The sequence below is a fragment of the Cherax quadricarinatus genome, chromosome 25 (assembly GCF_038502225.1).
Source record: "Cherax quadricarinatus isolate ZL_2023a chromosome 25, ASM3850222v1, whole genome shotgun sequence".
Lineage (NCBI taxonomy): Eukaryota > Metazoa > Arthropoda > Malacostraca > Decapoda > Parastacidae > Cherax > Cherax quadricarinatus.
The window spans coordinates 14,858,366-14,877,859 of NC_091316.1; the positions used below are offsets into that span (position 1 = coordinate 14,858,366).

At 41.8% G+C, this 19,494-nt stretch overlaps 1 protein-coding gene across 1 annotated transcript in view; it reads right to left on the bottom strand.

Moving 5' to 3' along the window:
- LOC128690040 (uncharacterized) overlaps nucleotides 1-19,494 on the bottom strand; it is a 478,844-nt gene that overhangs the window by 382,821 nt on the left and 76,529 nt on the right. The window lies entirely within an intron of this gene.

Genomic DNA, 19,494 nt, shown 5'->3' on the forward strand with positions numbered 1-19,494 from the left:
GAGAGAAGGAGTCACTTCGCTCACTCTCAGGGAGAGAGTGACGGAGAGTCGGTACGTTCACTGTCAGGGAGAGAGTGAGGGAGAGTCAGTACGTTCACTGTCAGGGAGAAAGTGAGGGAGAGTCAGTACGTTCACTGTCAGGGAGAGAGAGTGAGGGAGAATCGGTACGTTCACTATCAGGGAGAGAGGGAGTCAGTACGCTCACTGTCAAGGAGAGAATGAGAGAGAGGCAGTACGTTCACTGTCAGGGAGAGAGTGAGGGAGAGTCAGTACGCTCACTGTCAGGGAGAGAGAGCGAGGGAGTCAGTACGTTCACTGTCAGGGAGTGAGTGAGGGATAGTCAGTACGTTCACTGTCAGGAAGTGAGTGTCGGTACGTTCATTGTCAGGGAGAGTGTCAGTACGCTCACTGTTAGGGAAAGCAGGAGTCACTACGTTCACTGTCAAGGAGAGAGTGAGGGAGAGTCAGTACGTTCACTGTCAAGGAGAGAGGGAGTCAGTACGCTCATTGTCAGAGAGAGAGTGAAAGAGAGTCAGCACGTTCACTGTCAAGGAGAGAGGGAGTCAGTACGCTCCTTGTCAGGGAGAGAGTGAGGGAGAGTCAGTACGTTCACTGTCAGGGAGAGAGTGAGTGTCAGTACATTCACTGTTAGGGAGAGCAGGAGTCACTACGTTCACTGTCTAGGAGAGAGTGAGGGAGAGTCAGTACGTTCATTGTCAGGGAGAGAGTGAGGGAGAGTCAGTGCGTTCACTGTCAGGGAGAGAAGGAGTCACTTCGCTCACTCTCAGGGAGAGAGTGACGGAGAGTCGGTACGTTCACTGTCAGGGAGAGAGTGAGGGAGAGTCAGTACGTTCACTGTCAGGGAGAGAGTGAGGGAGTCAGTACGTTCACTGTCAGGGAGAGAGAGTGAGGGAGAATCAGTACGTTCACTATCAGGGAGAGAGGGAGTCAGTACGCTCACTGTCAAGGAGAGAATGAGAGAGGCAGTACGTTCACTGTCAGGGAGAGAGTGAGGGAGAGTCAGTACGCTCACTGTCAGGGAGAGAGAGCGAGGGAGTCAGTACGTTCACTGTCAGGGAGTGAGGGATAGTCAGTACGTTCACTGTCAGGAAGTGAGTGTCGGTACGTTCATTGTCAGGGAGAGAGGGAGTCAGTACGCTCACTGTTATGGAAAGCAGGAGTCACTACGTTCACTGTCAATGAGAGAGTGAGGGAGAGTCAGTACGTTCACTGTAAAGGAGAGAGGGAGTCAGTACGCTCCTTGTCAGGGAGAGAGTGAGGGAGAGTCAGTACGTTCACTGTCAGGGAGAGATTGAGTGTCAGTACGTTCACTGTTAGGGAAAGCAGGAGTCACTACGTTCACTGTCTAGGAGAGAGTGAGGGAGAGTCAGTACGTTCATTGTCAGGGAGAGAGTGAGGGATAGTCAGGACGTTCACTGTCAGGGAGAGAGTGTGTCAGTACGTTCACTGTTAGGGAAAGCAGGAGTCACTACGTTCACTGTCAAGGAGAGAGTGAGGGAGAGTCAGTACGTTCACTGTCAAGGAGAGAGGGAGTCAGTACGCTCATTGTCAGGGAGAGAGTGAGGGAGAGTCAGTACGTTCACTGTCAGGGAGAGAGTGAGTGTCAGTACGTTCACTGTTAGGGAGAGCAGGAGTCACTACGTTCACTGTCTAGGAGAGAGTGAGGGAGAGTCAGTACCTTCATTGTCAGGGAGAGAGTGAGGGAAAGTCAGTACGTTCACTGTCAGGGAGAGAGTGAGGGAGAGTCAGTACTTTCACTGACAGCGAGAGAGTCAGTACGGTCACTGTCAGGGAGAGAGTGAGGAAGAGTCAGTACGTTCACTGTCAGGGAGAGAGTAAGGGAGAGTCAGTACGTTCACTGTCAGAGAGAGAGTGAGGGAGAGTCAGTACGTTCACTGTCAGGGAGAGAGTGATGGAGAGTCAGTACGTTCACTGTCAGGGAGAATGTGAGGGAGAGTCAGTACGTTCACTGTCAGGGGGAGAGCGAGGGAGAGTCAGTACGTTCACTGTCAGGGAGAGAGAAGTCAGTACATTCACTGTCAGGGAGAGAGTGAGGGAGTCAGTACGCTCACTGTCAGGGAGAGAGGAAGTCAGTACGCTCACTGTCAGGGAGAGAGTGAGGGAGTCAGTACGTTCACTGTCAGGGAGAGAGTGAGGGAGAGTCAGTACATTCACTGTCAGGGAGAGAGTGAGGGAGTCAGTACGCTCACTGTCAGGGAGAGAGTGAGGGAGTCAGTACGTTCACTGTCAGGGAGAGAGTGAGGGAGAGTCAGTACGTTCACTGCCAGGGAAAGAGTGATGGAGAGTCAGTGCGTTCACTGTCAGGGAGAGAATGAGAGTCATTACGTTCACTGTCAGGGAGAGAGTGAGGGAGAGTCAGTACGTTCACTGTCAGGGAGAGAGTGAGGGAGAGTCAGTACGTTCACTGTCAGGGAGAGAGTGAGAGTCAGTACGTTCACTGTCAGGGAGTCAGTACGTTCACTGAGAGTCAGTACGTTCACTAAGAGTCAGTACGTTCACTGAGTCAGTACGTTCACTGAGTCAGTACGTTCACTGTCATTTAGAGGGTGCGCGAAACTGTCACCACGTACTGGAAACTTTCACCATGTGGAAATATATAAATAGATAAATAGAGAGAGAGAGAGAGAGAGAGAGAGGAGAGAGAGAGAGAGAGAGAGAGAGAGAGAGAGAGAGAGAGAGAGAGAGAGAGAGAGAGAGAGAGAGAGAGAAAGAGAGAAAGAAGAGAGAAAGAGAGAGAGAGAGAGAAGAGAGAGAAGAGAGAGAGAGAGAGAGAAGAGAGAGAGAGAGAGAGAGAGAGAGAGAGAGAGAGAGAGAGAGAGAGAAAGAGAGAGAAAGAAAGAGAAAGAGAGAGAGAGAAAGAGAGAAAGAGAGAGAAAGAGAGAGAAAGAGAGAGAAAGAGTCACCAGCTAGTGGAAACACTCATTGTAAGGGAGACTGACGTGGCCTTCCCCTGAAACATACTATCTTCTTTTTTTTCCTGGGAGACATCCTTACAAAGGCTATGCAAATGTACGCAAGGAAGACAAAGCCAATCAAACCTGAAGAGCACAATGTGCCCACACGAGGATCATGCTGGAAGGCTCCTCACAGCACAATGTGCCCACACGAGGATCATGTTGGAAGGCTCCTCACAGCACAATGTGCCCACACGAGGATCATGTTGGAAGGCTCCTCACAGCACAATGTGCCCACACGAGGATCATGCTGGAAGGCTCCTCACAGCACAATGTGTCCACACGAGGATCATGCTGGAAGGCTCCTCACAGCACAATGTGTCCACACGAGGATCATGCTGGAAGGCTCCTCACAGCACAATGTGTCCACACGAGGCGCTAAACCCGTGTGAGTCATTCAACTCTAGGGGTAGTGAAGTAAAGTAATAATTCAAAGGCTTCCTCACAGGTATACTCCATGTAATTTGACAATACTCACCTGATCTGAACCCAATACCAACCAGTAACATTTCTGTTAACAAAAATCCTCATTTTTAGTTCAAACTACAACTATGATATCTCCATGTGTACTGTGTTCCTTAACCAGCTGATTCACAGCTCTTAAATACCTAAGGTAACGTAACAGGGGTTGAGTTTGAGTGGGAGGGGCTGGGTTTGACTGGTGTCGTGGGTACGGGAGTAAATTCTCGGGTAGCTTTGGATAATGGTGGTTTTGATAAGGACCTGGCCTTGTATGGGCCAGTAGGCTTTCTGCAGTGTTCCTCCATTCTAATGTTCATATTTTTACTTACATTCAGTGTACGCATACCTTTACTTTCCTGTACAGTTTTTAATGGTTCCTAATCCTATAATACTTCCATTCCAATTTACAATGCCTGGTCTGAGGCTGGGCCACGGGAAAGATAATCTCCAGGCTGACTAACAGAGAATTGTGGGAAAACTAGTGTTTCCCCGTTCTAGACAAAGGTCACAAGTGGGATGGGGGGCTCTAGATGGGCGATGGGGTTAGTGGGGGAACAGAAGGTGTCTCATTCATTTCCCCAGCCACACAGAGGCAGCTGCATTGCCATACTTCCCCCTTAGGACTTAATTGTAAGTTAGTTAAGCTGCGACCTACTAGTAAGTTTAGCATCTAGCCTAAAACTATACTTCAGATAGTTAAGTTTGACTAATGATATAAGTTCTAATGATATAAGTTCGTAGGTACAACAGATGCCTCATCACTGTATGCCTTTAATCTGGCACAAACGTGCCAGTGTAGGCCGCAGTTTGGAAGCTCATATGAGGCTTCGATGTCAATTCCTATGAATATCTCATTGACATATTAAGCAATTAGTCAGTATCAGTTAGGTAATTATGTTAGGTAAGACACATGCAACAGTTAGGTATCTTTATTTCGAAACGTTTCGCCTACACAGTAGGCTTCTTCAGTCGAGTACAGAAAAGTTGATAGAAGCAGAAGATACTTGAAGACGATGTAATCAGTCCATCACCCTTGATGGACTGATTACATCGTCTTCAAGTATCTTCTGCTTCTATCAACTTTTCTGTACTCGACTGAAGAAGCCTACTGTGTAGGCGAAACGTTTCGAAATAAAGATACCTAACTGTTTGAACATTAAAATGGTATAAAATACCGACAGGTTGTTAGGTAAGACACATATGCAACAGTTAGGTATCTTTATTATGAAACGTTTCGCCTACACAGTAGGCTTCTTCAGTCAAGTACAGAAAAGTTGATAGAAGCAGAAGATACTTGAAGTCGATGTAATCAGTCCATCACCCTTAAAGTTTTGAGGTGGTCAGTCCCTCAGTCTGGAGAAGAGCATTGTTCCACTTCTTCTCCATATTGTTTCATACTATGGAACAATGCTCTTCTCCAGACTGAGGGACTGACCACCTCAAAACTTTAAGGGTGATGGACTGATTACATCGACTTCAAGTATCTTCTGCTTCTATCAACTTTTCTGTACTTGACTGAAGAAGCCTACTGTGTAGGCGAAACGTTTCATAATAAAGATACCTAACTGTTGCATATGTGTCTTACCTAACAACCTGTCGGTATTTTATACCATTTTAATGTTCAATCTGTCAGACACTGCAACACAAGGGTATCTTGGTACAGACCTGCAATCAATTTTTTGACTTCTCCATATTGTTTCATACTATGGAACAATGCTCTTCTCCAGACTGAGGGACTGACCACCTCAAAACTTTAAGGGTGATGGACTGATTACATCGACTTCAAGTATCTTCTGCTTCTATCAACTTTTCTGTACTTGACTGAAGAAGCCTACTGTGTAGGCGAAACGTTTCATAATAAAGATACCTAACTGTTGCATATGTGTCTTACCTAACATACCTAACTGTTGCATGTGTGTCTTATCTAACAACCTGTCGGTATTTTATACCATTTCAATGTTCAATCAGTTAGGTAATGACCTTTCTCGACAATAATTCTAAGACGTTCATGTACTATACACAGCCCAGAATTAGAATATAATGTCTCGCCCCCATACAGACACTGGCAAATTGCAGTCATTCTTCATTTCCGCTGTGCAGTTATGCAGTTATGCGTCAGGTGTCTGCAGATTATTAAAAAAATTAATTCTGTACATGAATATTCATTGATTTTAATTAATATATTAAAAATATATATTGGGGATTAATTTTTAATGTGTGTATTATGTAGCAGATAACACGGTTCCATTATCAGCAAAACGTTTTATAACTGAAAAAAAACAGGAATAACTTTCTGTTCTTTAGTTCATGTTAGGTAGGTCTAAGAATCAGCTACGCCTGTAATGTATTTTTTCCGCAATAAAATTTCTAGGTTTGAAACAATTTAAATCTATGAACTTGGGAAACCAACGAAACTTTTGCATTTTTTAAATAAGAGTGAATTATTGTAATATAAAATATTGTGCATTATTGTAGTATATGGTTAATTATCGAAGCCTATACCACCTCTCCTGCAGTCCCCTACAGTACTTTAAGATAAGAGACCGAGTTAATGGCATCAATGGTGTTGGTCACATATTGAAAGCTTGTCCTTCAGGGAGAAAGGATTTAATGTCCACTTCTTATGGATTCTTTCTCACTATGAATTATTCCCACAAAATATAGCTGACAAATTAGCCCAAGAAAGTACTTTGAATGGACAAGCCAATATAACCTTGATCTATCAGTGTTCCGCATTAAGATCAGTTTTAGGAGAGAAGTAAATAAAGACTCTGAATACCATAAGAATGCGATGAGAAGCCTGAGCAGATCTATAACTTTATGACATGTACGTTGACAAACATTCACGGATGTTGCAGTAGCCCGGCTTAGGTTCAGGTACAAGCACTTTTGGCAGTTCAATATATAATCAAGAGACAATGATCAAAATAAATGCACAGTGTCAGCCTTGTCGTTGCTCTCTTGAATACTAGGTGCCTGCCAACTTATTGAGGAATATCAATAGACAGTACAGTAACCAATGTGATATATCAAGGTATCTTATTAGTGAAAATAAGTTTGCTTGTAACAGATAAAATAAATTGTAAATATATGCCTAGTTATGCTCCATTAACTCTTTAAAGACGTAGATCCTAGACCTTTCTGTTGGAATTTTGGCAGGATTTATGAAATTATTATATTGTAACTTTTAGCATTTACTTATTGAATAATTTCTCTGAAATTCTTCACCCCAAAATTCACAGCTTTCATTCTTAACTTCGTTTGTACCTACATACTTCACGAAAATAGATTTGTCTGCAATCCCTCTTCGTCTTTAAGTATGCCGTCAACTCCAGCTGATGAAAAGTAGAATTTTTTTTGGTAATGCTGTGAATTCCAACCACAAGATTCGACTAGTTGGCGGTAAATCATGGAATCACCTACCAAATAGCCTTTCAAGGGAAGTCCCTTGATACTAGTGAATGGCTCGTGATCCAATGGATTTGAACTACTCTCTCTCTCTCTTCTGATTATCTCCTATTTTCCAGGCACTGAATAACCCTGACTGATTTAAGGGGCACGTAGGTACTCCATTCTTCTAATAATATGCTCATTTTTCCCCTATAATCTACCTTGTCCATAATTACTCTCGCATATGCTTTGTCTGTTTCGTAAGGTGAAGTCCAGGATCTTTCCTTAATTCATGGTATAACTTAACAAAGATTTGTTAAGTTATACCATGAATTAAGGAAAGATCCTCGACTTCACCTTACGAAACAAAGAATATGCGAGAGTAATTATGGACAAGGTAGATTATAGGGGAAAAATGAGCATATTATTAGAAGACGGAGGAACTTACGTGCCCCTAACGCTTCCTCATGAGTTTGTATGATATCGTCGTTTGATCTAGAAGTCGGTGTGTATTCTGTACTTTCATCGGCATCAAATATTTTATTTCTTGTAAAATTTGATTTAGAGACAGTTTAAGCAAGAGCACATTTGTTTTAAGTAGGAGCACCTTTATTTTATGACGTTTCACCAACAGTGGAGGCTTTAACAAGTACTTTATCAAGCTCATTGTGAAGGAATTCCCTGCTTTAAGTGTCTGAGTTTCCACTTGTGGCCTGACAACACTATCTAACTGTTGTTTTTACTCAGCGTTGCTCCCTTTTAAAGATACAAGCTAAATTATCACACAAATAGACACAGGTTGGGATAAGGTAGATTTTATGTTACAGTAGCTGATCTGCTGGTGCTGCTTCCTCCAGCAGCAGCTCCATTCAATGCAGCCCATACGATTTGTTTTGAAGATAATCTGGAAAGCTTTTATCCACCGTGACATCTTATGAACATAACTGTTTGCACCTGCAAGTCGCACTATATCTGACCGTTAATTTCGATGGAGAATGTACACCAGTGACAAGGAAAGAAAACTGTTGAGGTGAGACCTACTACAATACAAAGAAAATGCAAGTACAAAGGACTATCACACTGCCTAAATTGTTGATAAATTAGACACATGTGTAACTCTTGGGTATCTTTATTGAGGAAACGTTTCGCCACACAGTGGCTTCATCAGTCCATACAAAGGAGAATCTTGAAGAACAGGAGGAGAATGAGGTAATCAGTCCCTCAACCTTGAGTCGATGTGGTCAGTCCATCAATCTTGATGGACTGACCACATCAATCTTGATGGACTGACCACATCAATCTTGATGAACTGACCACATCGACTCAAGGTTGAGGGACTGATTACCTCATTCTCCTCCTGTTCTTCAAGATTCTCCTTTGTATGGACTGATGAAGCACTGTGTGGCGAAACGTTTCCTCAATAAAGATACCCAAGAGTTGCACATGCGTTTAATTTATCAACATGTCGGTTCTCTGAACCATTCATCTACATGCCTAAATTGTATTGAATAAGAAAACTTTAATTTTGATATTAATAAAACAAACACGTTATATACGCAAATCAAAAAAAGATAAACATATTCGGACCATACAAGAACCCTGACCTCAGTTTGCTCTTCAAATCTTGGGTCTCAAAAATGACTTGATATCATACAAATATGCCGCAGTATCATAAACACAAAAATATATGACACACATTAGGTTTATAAATACACTGTAGGAATATGATTAAATTCAAGGAGCAAGAAGTTCAAATAGTAGAGAGTCTTGAGTTGAAATTAATGTGTTTGTTTACTTCTAGGCTTGTGGTGGCACAGTGTTATTCACACAGCTGAAGAACGTATTTACACTACTAATAATATTTATACAAGAATGTTTATATAATTAATAGCCGCATAAAAAATGTGTAATTCGCAAAAAAACATAAAAAAAAAAATATCCCAACTTCCCAACAATTTACATAATATAATTATTTTATTATAATTAATGTAAGTAATTAATATAATTAATAGTCGCATAAATAGTGTGTAATTCACAAAAAAAAAAATATTCCAACCTCCCAACAATTCCAGGAACAGTTTTTGAAAATTAACCACTGTCTAAAAAAAATCTCCTAACTCCTGCCCTAAACATCTTGCTGCTGCGTGATTTCAACTTAAGACACCTAAAATGGAGTAATGTAGCAAATAATGTTTTAGCAGAGATAACCCCAGGAGGCAGCTCAGATGAAAATTCACACACACATAAGCTATTAAATCTCTGCGACAAATTCACCTTAAACCAGCAAATAATAGAGCCAACAAGATTGGAAAATACACTGGACCTTATCTTCACTAACAATAATGACCTGATACGAAATATTATAGTATCAAAGACAATACATTCAAATCACAATATAATAAGAGGTACAGACATGTATGCACAGGGCTCCTGACCAGCAAAAGGTGATAGTTATGAGGGTGCCTTCACCAAATTCAATAACAAAAGCATACAATGGGATCGAGTCAACCAAGTCCTAATTGAAACAAGCTGGGAAGATATCCTAAACAACACGAACCCGAACCTTCGCCTAGAAATAATTAACTCTGTGGCACTTGAGGTATGCTCAAGGCACATTCCTTTAAGAAAAAGGAAGAGAAGATATAAACCAGAAAGAGAGAGGTGCTCCCTATACAGGTGATGACGAAGAATCACAGAGCTGCTGCAAGGGGCCAGTATATCTGACATACAAAAGGAGGCATGGTCAGAGAAATAACAAATATCGAACCTAAGCTTAAGGAATCATACAGGAGACAAGAAACTCAGGAAGAACTTAAATCGATAAAAATAATTGTAAGAAACCCAAAATATTTTTTTTATGCCAAATCTAAGGTAAAAACAACATCCAGTATTGGACCCCTGCTTAGATGAGATGGGACTTACACAGATGACAGCAAAGAAATGAGTGAGATACTAAAGACACAGATAACAGCAAAGAAATGAGCGAAATAAAAAAAAATGTCCCCATATGACTCAACATTTAGTGAGCTGTTAACCAGACTAAGAGTCGACAATCTAAATAAAAAAATTTTATGACCGAGACTCAAAATATGGTCCATTAAAAAATCTCTGATATTATCCTAACACTACAAGACTTTGAAAAAAGAATAATAAATGAAATGCCCATGCACTCTGCCCCAGACCCAGACTCGTGGAACTCCGTGTTCATCAAGAACTGCAAGAAGCCCCTTTCACATGCCTTTAGCATTCGATGGAGAGGGAGCATGGCCACAAGGGTCATCTCACAATCACTAAAAGCAACAGACATAGCCCCACTCCACATAGGTGGCAGTAAAGCAATTGCAAAGAATTACAGACCGATAGCACTACCATCCCGTATCATAAAAATCTTAGAGAGGGTTCTAAGAAGCAAGATCGCCACCCACGTAGATATCCATCAGTTACACAACCCAGGACAGAATGGGTTTAGAGCAGGCCGATCCAGCCTATCCCAACTACTGGACCACTATGACAAGGTCCTGGATGCTCTGGAGGACAAACAAAACGCAAATTTAATATACACAGACTTTGCGAAAGTCTTCAGCAAGTGCGATCATGGTGTAATAGCACACAAAACACGTGATAAAAGGAATAACAAGAAAAGCTGATAGATGGATCTATAACTTCCTAACAAATAGAACACAATGAGTAAACAGAGTAAAGTTTGAGGCGGCTACAGTGAAGAGCTCTTTTCTGCAAGGCACAGTACTCACCCCCATCCTGTTCCTCATCCTCAAATCTTACATAGAGATGTAAGCCACAGCACCGTGTCTTCCTTTGCGGATGACACCGGAATCTGCATGACAGTGTCATACATCGAAGACACTTAAAGTTTCCAAGCGGACATCAACCAAATCTTTCAATGGGCCCCAGAAAACAATATGAAGTTCAATGAAGAGAACCTCCAATTATTCCGATATGGAAAATTCCAGAAAATTAAAACTGTATCAGAATATAAAACAAATTCCAACCACACAATAGAGCGAAAAACTAATGTGAAGGGCATGGGACTGATAATGTCAGAGGATCTCACTTTCAAAAAACACAACGATGCACTTATCTACCACATCTGCTAGGAAAATGATAGGACGGATAATGAGAACCTTAAAACTAGGGATGCCAAGTCCATAATGATTCTCTTCAAATCTCTTGTTCTCTCTAGGCTGGAATATTGCTTTATACTAATGAACCATTTCAAGGCAGGTGAAATTGCAGACCTGGAGAATGTACAGAGAACTTTCATGGCACGCATAAGAACGACAAAGCCTCTAAATTACTGGGAACGGTTGAAGTCCCTTGATTTGTATTACCTGGAATGCAGGCTAGAAAGATACAATATAATAAACACTTACAAAATCCTAGAGGGACTAGTCCCAAATCTGCACACGAAAATCACTCCCAACGAAATCGAAAGACTTGGCAGGAGATGCAACATCCCCTCAATGAAAAGCAGGGGGGCGCCACGAGACAACACAGTAAGTGTCAGGGGCCTAAGACTGTTCAACTGCCTCCCAGCATACATAAGGGGGATTACCAATAGACCCCTGGCTGTTATTAAAAGACGCTGGACAGACACCTAAAATCAGTACCTGACAGCCGAGCTGCGGTTCGTACGTCGGTTTGCGTGTGGCCATCAGTAACAGCCTGATTGATCAGGCCCTGATCCACCGCGAGGCCAGGTCACACACAGGGAAGCGGAGACATTGACCCCCTCTGACTCCAGGTAATATCCATTTATTCCTTCATTTCTTAAAACAGTGCCAAGCAATGGCACTCTATCACCGCCCCCTCCTTCCCATGACCTGAAATCCGAAGCAAATCCTAAAGTTCTTCCTGCCAGAGCCTGACATGTCAAAATAAATGTGACCTGAAAATAATCTTCAATTCAGAAAAAAAGACAAAAAACAAAAGAGCTGAGGCGAACTGACATATTAAAAGCATCGAAACCTGATAAAACCTACATCACCTTGGGTATTAATATGAGGAAATAAAGCACTAAGCAAAACGATTACTTGTGAGATACTTCGTGGGATATTTCGAGAGGCCAGACTTCCCTTTTTTGAGTGAGTGATTAACCAGGCTATTGCTGCACGCGGCGTGCAAGCCAACAAACTCGTCACATCATTTTTGATTCGTATTTCAGTCAGGAACTGCTCCAGTTTTCTCTTGCCAAGATTTTTAGCACAGTAAACACTAGGCTGAGGCACTATTAGATATCTGGAAAATGACTGCCATAGTGCAAATTAAACAGCTGAGTACCCAGTATCGTTGACATTTATCCCACCCAAGATGCTGAGAATAATAAAGAACACCACAGTAGATTTATGAATGACAAGTCAGGCCTTTAACTTAACAAAGGCCTACGACAGGCTTCAAGAGCTCAGGCAAGACTTAAAAAGATGATTGGACTGCATACTCTTTACTGCAAGACAAACCCAAGCCATGTTCACTAACTTCTGATCCCTCCCTCCCTCCCTTTAAAACCACAACACCTCCAATTTTCTTTCCTTATCTCCTAATCCTTCTTCCACGTCCTATTCCCTTTTCCATCCTCTACCCATCCTTTTCCTCCTGCAACTCCCCAATCACTCTCTCCACCACCTTCTGTCTCCCATTTTTCTCGCCCCTTCCCACTCCACCCCTACCCCTCACCCATTCCACCCCTGCCCCTCACCCACTCCACCCCTGCCCCTCACCCACTCTCCCTCTTCCACCCTTGCCCACCCTCACCACTGAGACGAGTGTGGTACATCATAATTGGTTATTAGCCTCATCATCTCCCTGTAATTTAATTTATCGCGCATCTTCATATTAATGTCCACAAATAATAGATACTGGCACGAACAGCGCCTCATCCATTGTTGTTGTTGTTGTTGTTGTGTTGGTGGTGGTGGTGGTGGTGGTGGTGTGTGCTGTTTGGTGGGTGGAAATGACTGGTGATGGTGATGGTAGTGATGGAGGATGTTGGTTGGTGTATGGTGGTGGTGGTAGTCGTAGCAGTAGTCAGTGGTAGTGGTAATGGGTGGTGCTGATAGTATCAGGTACTTCTCTCTCTCTCTCTCTCTCTCTCTCCACGTTCCAGTGAGAACACACAGACCGCTGCCTCACACTGACTGTGGCTGGTGTCAACCTTCGTTGCGCTACTCTGAGAAAAAAACTTCCCCTCAATCTTTCTGTTGCTGCCTTGTAACATTGCACAGTTCCTGATGATGCACTGAGAAGTGTGAAAGTACTTGAGTTAAAAGATTTCCAGCCCCGTGGATTGACTTTATATATATATATATATATATATATATATATATATATATATATATATATATATATATATATCAGAATTTAAGTAAAATATGTGTTAGATTCAGGGACGTTAGGTGAGGTTTCTAAGTTAGCTTTGTCCTAACATATTATATAATTGTTAGCGAAAAAATAGCTATATATCTAAAAAAAAAATTTGGAAAAGTTTAATTTCTAATGGAGTTCGGACTATTCGGCAAGTCCGGCTTAATCAGTACGACACACACACACACACACACACACACACACACACACACACACACACACACACAAGAGAGCAGGAAGTGGGGGCTACAAGTCTTAGCAGCAGAAGATAAGATACAGTGCTTAGAAGAGGAACTAAAAAACCTGAAACAGATTAGAGAGACAAATGACAGTCCAGACACGACATCAGGAACTTCTATAGCAGTCACAGACAAGGGGACTGTAGGGAGAAAAGGAGCTACGCTGTATGTAAAGCCCCTAAACTTTTGTACGAATTTATGCTAGAGGCGGTCACTCATACTGTAAGGTATAGTGTTCTTGTCTCCCATTAACTTCCTCCAAAAGTTTTCGTTTATAACTTCAGAACGCCTTATCCAATCACTGCAAATTGTTCAACCGCGACGTACTATAACCATGGGAAGGTTCGTGCAACAACTGGCACGTGCAGGTGTTTTCCGTGTAATTTTACTTAGATTATTCCCGAAATTAATTTCCTCATGATAGCTCTGGAAATCCTCTTGTGATGGGCTTCAACATTTCAAGACTCGTTTAATCTACATAAAAGAAGCTTGCCAGGTGCCATTTTGCCACTTTTAATACTGAAATTTTATAGTTTTTTGCATTACATAATTAGAGTATGTCTCCTTAGAAGGGATACCTTGATGCTGATAAAAGGTTGTTGATTAAAGGAAATATACTTATTCTCACCTTCCTTGGATTGACTCTGAATGTCTCCCATTTCCCAGGCGCTATGTAACATCTACGGGTTTAGCACTCTGAAATAAGTGACAAATCTATGAAACGAATAACACTTTTTCTAGGGAATGGGGCGAGGGCGGTTTTAAAGATTAGTAGGTTAAGAAGGTGTAAATTATTCTGGATTCTATGCAGTAACTGAATAATACATGCTTCGATCTAGTTCAAACTATTAGTGTTGACGTGTTTTCCTTAAAGGAAGTTTTTCCCTTGATTTTCGATTGTGTAATCTTAAGGGGCACGTAAGTTCCCCTGTCTTCTAATATTATGCTCATTTTCTCCACTATAAAGTAGCTTGTCCATAACTACTATCGCATTACCTTTAACTGTTTCGTAAGGTAAAGTCTAGGAGCTTTCCTTAATTCACGGTATAACTTAACAAATCTTTGAGGACAAATGAGTGGTAGAGGTCTGAGCTTCGGTCAGATAGTAACTATGGACAAGGTAGATTTACGTGCCTCTTAATGTGCCAATTTATGCAAATTGCTTTTCATTTAATAAGTGAAGAATGTCTCCTCTGAAGAGAAATATGTCAGCGTGTAATTTTATCGGGTTTTCTTCGGTTAAATCTATATGATATATTTTTTTATGTGCGTATAAGTGTGTGTGACCTTATGACCAGTATAAAAAAAATGTCTTATGCACCCAAAGCCTAAATAAAGTTTACTTAAGCATTAAACACTGGTCAGCCTTACTTGGACAATGATTTTGATCTTTGAACTGTCGGTCTCAACTTGCCTTTTTTTTTCTTGTGGAAGACATTAAGAAAACTGAATTACTGATTTTAATGCGATTTCTGAGCCCGACTGCTTTTAATTCTTCAGGGCTGATGGCTTCATAATACAACTTTTTTGGCTTCAGACTTAATGTGCTTGTGTATTTTAGGATATAGGTACCTCTGAGAAGACAAGAGAATGCCTCGTCAGATAATCTTCAAAATTAGTGTTTCTGAGTGAAACTTTTAATTAATTTTGACAAGTGTATTTGATCATTTTTTTTTTAAAGAAACTGGGATATTAGTTTAAATATGATAACTTGTGAAAGTCTCTTCTGATTTACTTCAATCCTTCAACACTAATATTTAACTACATTAGAAACTTACAGCGAATTCTACATTATGGCTATCGTGTGTACTGAGGTAGAGGGGGCTGGGTTATGCAATACGGGGACACCTTTCTCGGATCGAGTAGTAACAGAAATACATCTACTGTATTTTCCGGCATATAAGGCGCACCTTTCCCCCCCCCCAAAAAAAAAAGCTTGGAAAATCACCCTGCGCTTTATATACTCAAGGGCAGGGTCAAGGGTAAACTTTGGGTTACGCTTTAGCGTAAAGTAAGAGGGTAATTAACGATTACTGATTTACAGTTATGATACTTCTGTCGTGCGCCTTATATGCCGGAAAATAGGGTACTTACTGGTTGCACAAGTGTCTTATTATCAACCTCCAGTTATGATCACAGTCACGGCGAAGCACTAAATTTAGAGGGGCCAAACAGTGCTTCCAGAAAAGGGAGACAATCAGAGCTGATTCGAGGAATGAAAATCTCGTTCTAAGTCCTTGAATCAAAAGCCTTTCACCTGCATCAGTGGCACACTGCAGACAACAGTGAATAAAAATCAAACGTTGCAGAACATTCTGTAACTGGGACAACGTTTCACTCTGTTTAAAACTTTATCTCTCTCTCACCTCACCCTCTCTCTCTCTCTCTCTCTCTCTTTCACCTCTCTCTCTCTCTCTCTCTCTCTCTCTTTCACCTCTCTCTCTCTATCCCTCCCCTTCTCTCTCAAATTTCTCTTTCTCTCATGTCTTGATAAAGTTCTACACAGAACTAAACGTCCCAATAAAAGCTGGCTCTTCAAGTTGTGTTTCTTCTTCACAGTTCATTATGTATTAAGTTAACGTAATATTACTACCGTAAGGAGAGCTGCACTTAAGGTGTAAGTGGTAGACTAAGTGGTGGAGATTCTGACATAATATTATTTTTTTATTAGAGTATTACCAGTGTTAACAATCGGGTGATAAATTGAGTATTGTTTATTTGATTTATACAGAGAGTAACTTATAAATGTACGTGTGGTGGGTGGTGGTGGACGATGGGGGTGGTGGTGGTAGCTGATGGGGTGATGGGTGGTAGTCGTGGTAGCTGATGGGGTGATAGGTGGTAGTCGTGGTAGTTGATGGGTGATCTTAGAAGATGGCGGGTAATGAGGTGGTGATGCTGTTGGAACTGGATAACGGAGAGGTGGTGGTGGTGTTGATGGGTAGTAGTAGTCAATGGCAGTAGTGATGCTAGTAGTTCAATAATAATAATAATAATAATAATAATAATAGTAATATATATATATATATATATATGTATATATATATATATATATATATATATATATATATATATATATATATATATATATATATATATATATATATATATATATATATATACTATAAACAGAGGAGCTCGTACATGTCATGAATCAACATCAGTATATAAAACTTTATAATAAAAGTTAGGAATCTTACACTACTTTTTTGTCAAGTGTCAGTGTTGTGGCTACACTGACACTTAGGTGTCACAAGTGTCAGTGTTGTGGCTACACTGACACTTAGGTGTTACAAGTGTCAGTGTTGTGGCTACACTGACACTTAGGTGTCACAAGTGTCAGTGTTGTGGCTACACTGACACTTAGGTGTTACAAGTGTCAGTGTTGTGGCTACACTGACACTTAGGTGTTACAAGTGTCAGTGTTGTGGCTACACTGACACTTAGGTGTTACAAGTGTCAGTGTTGTGGCTACACTGACACTTAGGTGTCACAAGTGTCAGTGTTGTGGCTACACTGACACTTAGGTGTTACAAGTGTCAGTGTTGTGGCTACACTGACACTTAGGTGTTACAAGTGTCAGTGTTGTGGCTACACTGACACTTAGGTGTTACAAGTGTCAGTGTTGTGGCTACACTGACACTTAGGTGTCACAAGTGTCAGTGTTGTGGCTACACTGACACTTAGGTGTTACAAGTGTCAGTGTTGTGGCTACACTGACACTTAGGTGTTACAAGTGTCAGTGTTGTGGCTACACTGACACTTAGGTGTTACAAGTGTCAGTGTTGTGGCTACACTGACACTTAGGTGTCACAAGTGTCAGTGTTGTGGCTACACTGACACTTAGGTGTTACAAGTGTCAGTGTTGTGGCTACACTGACACTTAGGTGTTACAAGTGTCAGTGTTGTGGCTACACTGACACTTAGGTGTCACAAGTGTCAGTGTTGTGGCTACACTGACACTTAGGTGTTACAAGTGTCAGTGTTGTGGCTACACTGACACTTAGGTGTTACAAGTGTCAGTGTTGTGGCTACACTGACACTTAGGTGTTACAAGTGTCAGTGTTGTGGCTACACTGACACTTAGGTGTCACAAGTGTCAGTGTTGTGGCTACACTGACACTTAGGTGTTACAAGTGTCAGTGTTGTGGCTACACTGACACTTAGGTGTTACAAGTGTCAGTGTTGTGGCTACACTGACACTTAGGTGTTACAAGTGTCAGTGTTGTGGCTACACTGACACTTAGGTGTTACAAGTGTCAGTGTTGTGGCTACACTGACACTTAGGTGTTACAAGTGTCAGTGTTGTGGCTACACTGACACTTAGGTGTTACAAGTGTCAGTGTTGTGGCTACACTGACACTTAGGTGTTACAAGTGTCAGTGTTGTGGCTACACTGACACTTAGGTGTTACAAGTGTCAGTGTTGTGGCTACACTGACACTTAGGTGTTACAAGTGTCAGTGTTGTGGCTACACTGACACTTAGGTGTCACAAGTGTCAGTGTTGTGGCTACACTGACACTTAGGTGTTACAAGTGTCAGTGTTGTGGCTACACTGACACTTAGGTGTTACAAGTGTCAGTGTTGTGGCTACACTGACACTTAGGTGTTACAAGTGTCAGTGTTGTGGCTACACTGACACTTAGGTGTCACAAGTGTCAGTGTTGTGGCTACACTGACACTTAGGTGTCACAAGTGTCAGTGTTGTGGCTACACTGACACTTAGGTGTTACAAGTGTCAGTGTTGTGGCTACACTGACACTTAGGTGTTACAAGTGTCAGTGTTGTGGCTACACTGACACTTAGGTGTCACAAGTGTCAGTGTTGTGGCTACACTGACACTTAGGTGTTACAAGTGTCAGTGTTGTGGCTACACTGACACTTAGGTGTTACAAGTGTCAGTGTTGTGGCTACACTGACACTTAGGTGTCACAAGTGTCAGTGTTGTGGCTACACTGACACTTAGGTGTTACAAGTGTCAGTGTTGTGGCTACACTGACACTTAGGTGTTACAAGTGTCAGTGTTGTGGCTACACAGACACTTAGGTGTTACAAGTGTCAGTGTTGTGGCTACACTGACACTTAGGTGTCACAAGTGTCAGTGTTGTGGCTACACTGACACTTAGGTGTTACAAGTGTCAGTGTTGTGGCTACACTGACACTTAGGTGTTACAAGTGTCAGTGTTGTGGCTACACTGACACTTAGGTGTTACAAGTGTCAGTGTTGTGGCTACACTGACACTTAGGTGTTACAAGTGTCAGTGTTGTGGCTACACTGACACTTAGGTGTTACAAGTGTCAGTGTTGTGGCTACACTGACACTTAGGTGTTACAAGTGTCAGTGTTGTGGCTACACTGACACTTAGGTGTTACAAGTGTCAGTGTTGTGGCTACACTGACACTTAGGTGTCACAAGTGTCAGTGTTGTGGCTACACTGACACTTAGGTGTTACAAGTGTCAGTGTTGTGGCTACACTGACACTTAGGTGTTACAAGTGTCAGTGTTGTGGCTACACTGACACTTAGGTGTTACAAGTGTCAGTGTTGTGGCTACACTGACACTTAGGTGTTACAAGTGTCAGTGTTGTGGCTACACTGACACTTAGGTGTTACAAGTGTCAGTGTTGTGGCTACACTGACACTTAGGTGTTACAAGTGTCAGTGTTGTGGCTACACTGACACTTAGGTGTCACAAGTGTCAGTGTTGTGGCTACACTGACACTTAGGTGTTACAAGTTTCAGTGTTGTGGCTACACTGACACTTAGGTGTTACAAGTGTCAGTGTTGTGGCTACACTGACACTTAGGTGTTACAAGTGTCAGTGTTGTGGCTACACTGACACTTAGGTGTTACAAGTGTCAGTGTTGTGGCTACACTGACACTTAGGTGTTACAAGTGTCAGTGTTGTGGCTACACTGACACTTAGGTGTTACAAGTGTCAGTGTTGTGGCTACACTGACACTTAGGTGTTACAAGTGTCAGTGTTGTGGCTACACTGACACTTAGGTGCTACAAGTGTCAGTGTTGT